Genomic DNA, 8,059 nt, shown 5'->3' with positions numbered 1-8,059 from the left:
CAATTTTCTAGCAGTTGCAATAGCAACAGGAAAAGAAACAGGTGAAGGTAATTTGATGGTGTGCTTTATTTAACCCAACAGAGCCAAGATATAACCACTTTCACCCTGAAATCCATATGAAAACTACTATGGTATTTTATTTGTTTTTAAGAATAAGTTCTCACCTTTTTAGTAAAGATTTTATTTATTTTTAGAGAGGGGAAAGGAGGGAGAAAGAGGAGAGAAACATCAATGTGTGGTTGCCTCTCCTGTGCCCCCTACTTGGGACCTGGCCCGCCACCCAGGCATGTGCCCTGACTGGGAATGGAACCAGCAACCTCTTGGCTCAGAGGCCAGCACTCAATCCACTGAGCCACACCAGCCAGGGCTGTTTTGTTTTTCTTTTTTACAAAGTCTATAATATGAGGTTTTGCCCTCACAGCACATCTCAGTTTGGACCCACCACATCTCCAGTGACATACGTTGCCACGTGTGCATCCTTTCTGCACTCTGTCTTCTCCCAGCTGTCATTAGCACACAGGGTCTCAATGGGGGTAAGTCCTACCCCCTCCACCCAGGGACACTGGGTGGTATCTGGGGACATCTGTGGCTGTCACGACTTGGGGTGCTCCTGGCATCAGGTGGGTGGGGCCAGGGATGCTGCTCAACCCCTCACAGTGCCGGAGATAGCCCTGTGTAGAAAATGGCCCAGCCCAATGTCCACAGTGCTCAGGAGAGAATGCCTGGTTTAGCCCAAAAGCCTTTTCAAATGTGATGCTGTAGGAGGACACGGTCACCCAGTGGCAGAAGTCAGCCCCTGGCTTGTGTGTGTCTGGGGCAGCCCTGCTAGAAGCCACTGGGCTCTCTGTGTCTAGAGCCTAGGACACCGTGTGGCAGGAGGTTGTGGGCAGGGACAGCCCAGAACCTTTTCCAAGCTGGGCAGTTGGGAGACTGCGTTCAGCTGGCCATGGGGGAGGAGGTGAGTGCTGAGCAGGACAGGAAGTCTTAGGTCGGGGAGACAGAACTGGGCCTCCCTCTCCGGCTCTGCACTCGCAGGTTAACAGGGTTCAGAGGAAGCTGTGACAGAGTTTCCCAGAAAGCTGGGTCTGAGGTGGAGTGGGTTGTAAGGAAGGGGAACAGAGTCCAAAGCCAGTGGGGCCTCCAGCCCCCCACCCTGCGCCTCTGGGCTGATAGCTGACCAGGTGTATGAGCTGGGCCCAGGCAGGCCACCTGAGGCTGGAGGCCAAACCTTGAACCACAGGCCAGGTAGGTGGAGGACCTGCTTGTTCTGCAGTCCCCATAGAAACAACAGGGAGGCTCTGGAGGAGGAAGGAGGTTGGAAGGGAGAGGCCTGGGCCTCATGGCAGCCTGAACGGAGGCCTGAGTTTCAGGTTTCTGCCTGGGCTTCCCAAGGGACAGAGGGAGGCCCACAGAAAAGCACCTGGAGAGCCAGAGAGAGGCCTCAGGTGAGAGAGGGACTCGGGTGCAAGCCCCATCTCCTCTCCCCTGTTACCCACCCCAGGCAGCAGGAGCTGGCTAGACTGCCTGGCAGCTAGACTGCCTGGACTAGCATCGCAATCACCCCCTGGCTCTGCAGCTTCAGGGAAGTCACACCCCTGTGGGCATCAGCTCCCTGCTCTGCCAAAGAGGTCATCACAGACTAAAGGGGAAGGCTGGCATTTGCCATCCTCCCAGTAGTGGCCTCCCCCGCTTACTCAGATCTCCTCCCCTCTTCTGTGGGGACCCAGGGTGGGGTAGGGGCTGCCCAGGGGTCCTTGGGGAGAAGGAGAGGGAGGGGGAGGGACAAGTCTTTCACTTACTATTGCCTTCCTGTCTTTGCACCTGTTATTCCCAGTTCTAGAAGGTACTCTCTTGCATCCTACCCCAATTCCTGTTCAAAACTCAGGCTCAAGACAAACGTTCTCCACTTCAGAATGCCAAGGTAAACCCTCATCACAGCTACCGCTCTAACTTTCCCCCATAGTCTTAGTGTCATGGCCTTAAACTTGGCAGTGGCTCTTCAACATGATACAGAGACATAAGCAGCAAATGAAAAAAATGGTGAACTTGGATTTAGTCAAAGTTTAAAACTTGGGTGTGCCCTGACTGGTGTGGCTCAGTGGATTGAGTGCCAGTCACCAAACTGAAAGGTCACCAGTTCAATTCCCAGTCCGGGCACATGCCTGGGTTATGGGCCAGGTCCCCAGCTGGGGGCATGCGAGAGGCAACTGGTGGATGTATCTCTCACACATCAATGTTTCTCTCCCTCTTTCTCCCTCCCTTCCTCTATCTCTAAAAATAAATAAATAAAATCTTTTTAAAAATCCTTGTGTGCAACAAGAGAGTGAAAAGACACCCCAGCGACACACAAAAGGCCAGTGAGCACAGGAGGAGAAGCTGATTTATCTCCTTCAGGAACTGCACAGGCCCCTGGAGCTGAGCTGGGGGAGAGGACGGGCTATTGGGATCAGAATTCTTGGGGTCTGGCTGGCCGGCAAAGGGGTGGGGACTACGCCGGGATGCTCAGCGCCCCGGGGCAAGGAGATGAGTTAGCAAGGATGTGGCCTGAGGTCCCGAGAGGGGGGCGGGGTGGGGTAAAGCTCCATGGGGGCGGGGCTGGGGCGGCCCCACCTCCCACGGGCGGGAGGTATGCCTCAACCCCGAGGTGCGAGGTGCACTGTCTCCTGTCTTCACCCTCACATTAAAGAGCAGGAAGTGACTCTGGGGTGACAGCATCGGATCCTGTGAGACTCCCCTTTCTCCTCCCCTGCCCACGGGGCTCCCCGCCCAAGGGGGGGCGGGAGGCACAGGTGCGGGAAGGCTGCCCGCCCACCTGGGATTTGGAGGCGCCTCTCCCCCGCCCTCCTTCCCCTCCCAGTATCTCTTCTCCCTTTCCCAATTTTCTCATCTGTTCCCTCTTTCCTTCTCCTCCCCTCTTCTCCCTTTGGCCTGCCCGCCCCTAGCCCAGCTATCCTCCTCTTTAAAGGAGTGGGGCCATTTTCCCAAGCCGAGTTCCCAGCCTTACTGGTCCTTCCGTAGAGCTTCTGGAAGCCCTCTCAGTCTTGTGTTTGGAATTCCCAGGTTCACAATGGGACCAACCTGGTTGGAAGTGGGATAGGGTTTTCCCAGAGCCCAGCAGAGACTCTGAGAGTCTGGTGCCATGCTCCTCTTGCCCCTGGAAAACACCGTGCATTGTTTTGTGAGTGGATATGCACTGATCAACACCTAGTTTTGTTACCTTAAAGCCTGCCCTCACAGCAGCATGGTTCACAGTAGCCAAAACTGGAAACAACCCAAGTGTCCATCAACGAATGAATGAATTAAAACATACACACGCTGGTGTATCACTCAGCCATGAAAAGAAGTGGAGCTGACACTCGCTACAACATGGATGGACCTTGGACACATAACGCTCGGTGACAGACACCAGACACAAAAGGCCACACAGTCACATCCATGTGACACGTCCAGGACAGGCACATCCATGGAGATAGGAAATGGATTCCAGGTTGCCAGGAGCTGTGGAGGGGGTACTGGGAGTGACTGCTGATGGGGATAGGGCTTCTTTGGGGGCGATGAGAGTATTCTGGAATTAGACAGTGGTGATGGTTACACAATGCTGTGAATGTGCTAAAAACCACTGAATTGCAAACTTTAAGTGTGTGAACTTTCTAGTATGGGAATGATATCTCAAGAAGGGTATTATTTAAAAAAAAAAAACAACACCCTCCCATGTACGTACACACACTCACTGTCCCCCAGGAGCTGTGATTGACATCCTCAGGGTGACTCTCCAGGGTGTCTGGCTAGCCCTCAATCAGGTCCTGAGCCTGGTGCTGCGGAGAGACATGAGTAGGCCTGGTTCCTGCCCTGAAGCGGCTCTCAGGCAGGCTTAGACGGCAGTGGATCTGTCCACCAGGCTGTGGACCCCGTCCTGTAGGGCCCGGGTGGGTGTGGGGCAGGGGAGCAAGGCCGCACCCATTACACAGGTGAAAACACAGAGATGAGCAGGTGTGCTGGAAAGCTGGCAGAGCAGCTAGGCTTCCAGCCTGGGTCTGCCAGACCACAGAGCCCCGAGCCACAGCAGGCAGCCTCAGGGTGCACTGTCACTGGAACCCAGGCCCTAGACTCAGCCCACATGCAGCTCCTTCCTGGTGGTTTCTAGGCCAAGGGTCCCTCGCTGGGTAAACTCAGCTGACATCCTGTTCTGCCTTGGACCTTGCTCCTCCCCCTTCCACTGGGGACATTGTGGGACTGTTCTTGACATTCTCTGGCCCTGGTCAGCAAGACTTTGATCTTCCCAGCACCTCTACACGATTCTCAGCTCCACTTTTATGAGGGGCATGGAGCACAGGAAAAGGAGCCCAAAGCCAAGAGATTATTTGCCCTGACCAAGGGCATGCAGAGCGAACTTGACCTTGACTCCATGAATGCCCAGGCCAGAGGAAGGTCAGGAAAGGAAGTAAGTGGCCCTGACGGGGACTGGGGTGGATGGAGGCTGCACCTGACACAGCCTGCCCCCCCCCCTTTTTTTCTTTCTCTCCTGGGCCTGAAAGTGAAACCGGTGACACCAAAGTGAAACTGAAGCTACTGCCTGGCAGCAGCCCGCCTGCAGAGGGGGAAAGAGAAGGAGAGAGCGTGGACTCCTCTGGCCAGCCCACGTGGCAGGCAGTGGGATGGAGGGAGGGAAGGAGGAGTCGCTTTTTAAATTTCAGTGGTTTAAGAACAAAGAAAGGACCAAGGGGCGGGGGGCAGGCGGGCGGACCAGAAATGCTTCCACATTCCCCCGTCCACTTCTCCTACTGCCTTTCCTGGTTGTGAGTCCCCACCATTCTGTCACCAGGACATGTCATCTTATGAATAGCAATGGGACGATCCTGGCCTTGTTCATTTGGGGTCTCTCTGGGCGAAGACAACCAGGGGCCATCTCTACTGGTTACCCAGCGTCAGGCTGTAAGGGCCCACTGCACAGATGGCAAGCCAGGGCCCCTCTAGAGTGGAGACAGGCCACTGGGATGGGGGGGATGGGTAAGGCAGCCTGATGGCTCCAGTGCTGGGCTGTGCAGAGGCCCCCAAGCAGCAGCTTCCTTTCTCTGCAGAGCACAGAGAGGGAGGAAGCAAGCAGGCATGGTTTGCAGCAGGCAGGATTGAAGTTAGACTCATGCCAGAGTTCTTCTTTGGACGCTTGGGGCTGGGTCACTTTCTGAGGTGGGGCCATCCTGGGCACTGTGGGGTGCTGAGCAGCATCCCTGACCTCCATCCACTTGATGCCAGGAGCACCCCCAGTCCTGACAACCCACGGCCCTCAGCAAATTCCTGTAGTGTGGGGTCAGGTCACAGAGATTGTAGTGGGGACAGAGCTTTGAGCCAGGTCCCAAAGGTAGGCAGGCTGGCCCCCCTAGCTTTGGAGCACTCCTGAGGTTCTGAGAGACCCCTGAGAACCACTGTCTTTCCTGGAAGTTGGGGGGGGGGGGTCCCAGATTACAGTGCAAAAACAGAGAGAGGGGCCAGAACTAGATGGGAACTGCCAGCTTCAGGCTGGAAGAGCCCGCTGCACGGGTGGGAATTCTGAGCTGTTCTTGCAGCTCAGGGGCGGCCGCAGCACCAGAATAGCTCTGCCTTCTTCCACCTTCTGGACAAGTCTGAGTGGCCTCTGAAGTGAGGTGTGCCAGCCCCCAGGAAGACTGGGCATCCACCCAACCACTGCGAGTTCAGAGGCTGCAGAAAGTGTCTGCTTCTCAGGGAATATTTCTCCTCGGATGCTCAGAGGGTGTCCCAGGGTAGGGCTCAGGGTGGCACTCAGATGCTCCGTACAGCTGCAATTTGCCAAGGAGCTCTGAAGGATTTCAATACTTGCACACCTGGTTTGGCCACCCCAGGGTGTGCTGGCTCTGCCTGAGAGCACATTTTGGAAAGAGCCCCAGGACCTGGGAGGGGCCTGAATGGGAGGAGGTATCTACCAAAAGGAAAATCAGAGGGGCTTCCGGCAACTCACCTGGCCTGCTTTGTACCTGTGCACAAATTCCAGGTTTATTGGACATCTACCACATGCAGAGCTCCTGCCCACAAAACCAGCGGTTCACCTGTAAGTGGTCACAGCAGGATTTGAAGGGTCTGACGCCAGAGGCTGAGCGGGCAGCCACTTGCCTCTGCAGCTGTGGGTGGTAGGCCGTCTGTGTGTGCCTTTCTTCCTGGCGCCTTCACTTGCCAAGTAAAAAACACCGACCTGATGCAGTTTCTTTTTTCTTTTCTTTTAGTCTTAAAAAAATTAGAACCCCAATTTTTTATTGTGGTAAATCACACATAAAATTCACCATCTTAACCATTTTTAAAAGATTTTATTTATTTACTTTTTTTTTTTAGGAGAGAGGGAAAAAGAGAGGAGAGATGTGTGAGAGGATCATTGGTCAGCTGCCTCTCGCACACGCTCTGACTGCACACCGGCCCCACAGCCCAGGTGTGTGCCCCGACCAGGAGTCAAACCAGAGACCTTTCCCTTTGGGGCACAACGCCCGACCAGCTGAGCTGCACCAGTCAGGGCTTATCCATTGTTATGTGCACCATTCCCTGGCATCAAGTCCACTCACACTGTCGTGCAGCCATCCCCACCATCCGTCTCCAGAACTTTCTCATCTTCCCAAACTGACTCTCTGCGCCCATGAAACACGAAATCCCATCCCCTCTCCCAGCCCCTGGCTCCACCACCTACTTCCTGTCTCTGTGGATGTGACTCCTCTAGGGACCCCTTGTGAGTAGAATCATACAGTATTGTCCTTCTGTGACTGGCTCATTTCACTGAGTGTAAGGTTCTCAAGGTTCATCCACGTCATGTCAGCGAGTTCATTCTTTTCAAGGCTGACTCCATGACACTTCATAGAAAGTCAAAAGCACTTACCAGGTCTGCAGCTGCCCGTGCACTGCCCTGTGAGTCCCCTGCTGCAGCCACACTGGCCTCTGACTGATTTGCCGTCACTAAGCTCAGTCCCACTCCAGGCCTTTACCTTCCTGCTTCCTCATACCTGGGGACCTGTCCCCAGATTCTTGTGCAGGTCTCTGCTCAAATATCACCTCCTTGAAGAATTGTCCCTGGTGACCATCTTTTTTTAAAAAAAGAACTAGCCCCTTGACAAAACTAGATGTCTGATTCTGTGGGGTCTCTGAGACATTTTTCAATTGTGTAATTTGTAGAAAATGGTGACAATGGCCATCATTCCTGCCCACAGAAATACAGACGAATGTGCACAGTCACATTTTGCTTCTGTTTGTAAATTCATTCCAACATTTCTTATTTGCTTATATATGTTCTTAGAATCTTCCTTTGAACCTTTTGTAGCATCTTACTGGTCCCCTCATTAGTAAATAAATATTGAGTGAGATAAAATCTTTTGATACATGTTCATTAAAAAAATTAAAATTAAAAAACCAGTCTCCAAGCCCTGCTCACTGTCTGTTCAATTCCTCTGTTTAACTGCCTTCATTACTCTCACTGATAATTGTCTGAAATTATTTTATTTGTCTCTTTGTTTATTATCTTTATCCTCCACTAGAATGTAAGCTGAAGATCAGGGACCTAGCCTGTAGGAGGTGCACAAGGCTGGCTATGTGGTCTCCTAGCCAGACCAACTGCTGAACAGAATGTTCTAGAATGATCATGGGGTCCACATCAAGCTCAGTGATCTCTGGGTTCTAGAACCTGCCTGTGTCCCTCCCTTTTTCAAAACTGGAACACTCACCCCCCAGCTCCCTTTCTCCAAACTTCCTCCAGGAATGCCAATGAACTAGGATCCCCCAGGCCCTTGTACCAACGCCTTTAACACCTTGCCCCGTGAGCCCCTTGGACCTTTAGCCCCAAATTCAGCCACAGTGGCCAGAAAAGGCCCCTTCCCCCCTCTCCTCTCCAGTCATGGTTGAGAGAACTGTCAATACCCATTGAAAACGCTAAAGACATGGGGGTCCAAGTGCTCAAGGATACTTTGCCCTTGTTCTGTGGCTGCTCTGTAAGCATGAGGAGGGGATGTGGCACCGGCCACTGAGGGCTGGACCCAGAGAGGAACCTGGGTGGCAGGATCAGAACAAAAGA

The 8,059-nt window shown here is 53.4% G+C and overlaps 1 long non-coding RNA gene across 1 annotated transcript; it reads left to right on the top strand.

The window, feature by feature from the left end:
* The first annotated feature begins 3,844 nt into the window (after positions 1-3,844).
* Positions 3,845-6,370, top strand: LOC118502275. Its single transcript, XR_004904987.1, has 3 exons — positions 3,845-4,441; positions 6,008-6,143; positions 6,343-6,370. It is a non-coding gene; the product is annotated as an uncharacterized LOC118502275 (long non-coding RNA).
* The last annotated feature ends 1,689 nt before the right edge of the window (positions 6,371-8,059 follow it).

The sequence above is a fragment of the Phyllostomus discolor genome, chromosome 8 (assembly GCF_004126475.2).
Source record: "Phyllostomus discolor isolate MPI-MPIP mPhyDis1 chromosome 8, mPhyDis1.pri.v3, whole genome shotgun sequence".
In the NCBI taxonomy this organism is placed as follows: Eukaryota; Metazoa; Chordata; class Mammalia; order Chiroptera; family Phyllostomidae; genus Phyllostomus; species Phyllostomus discolor.
This window is presented reverse-complemented; position numbering and strand designations above follow the sequence as displayed.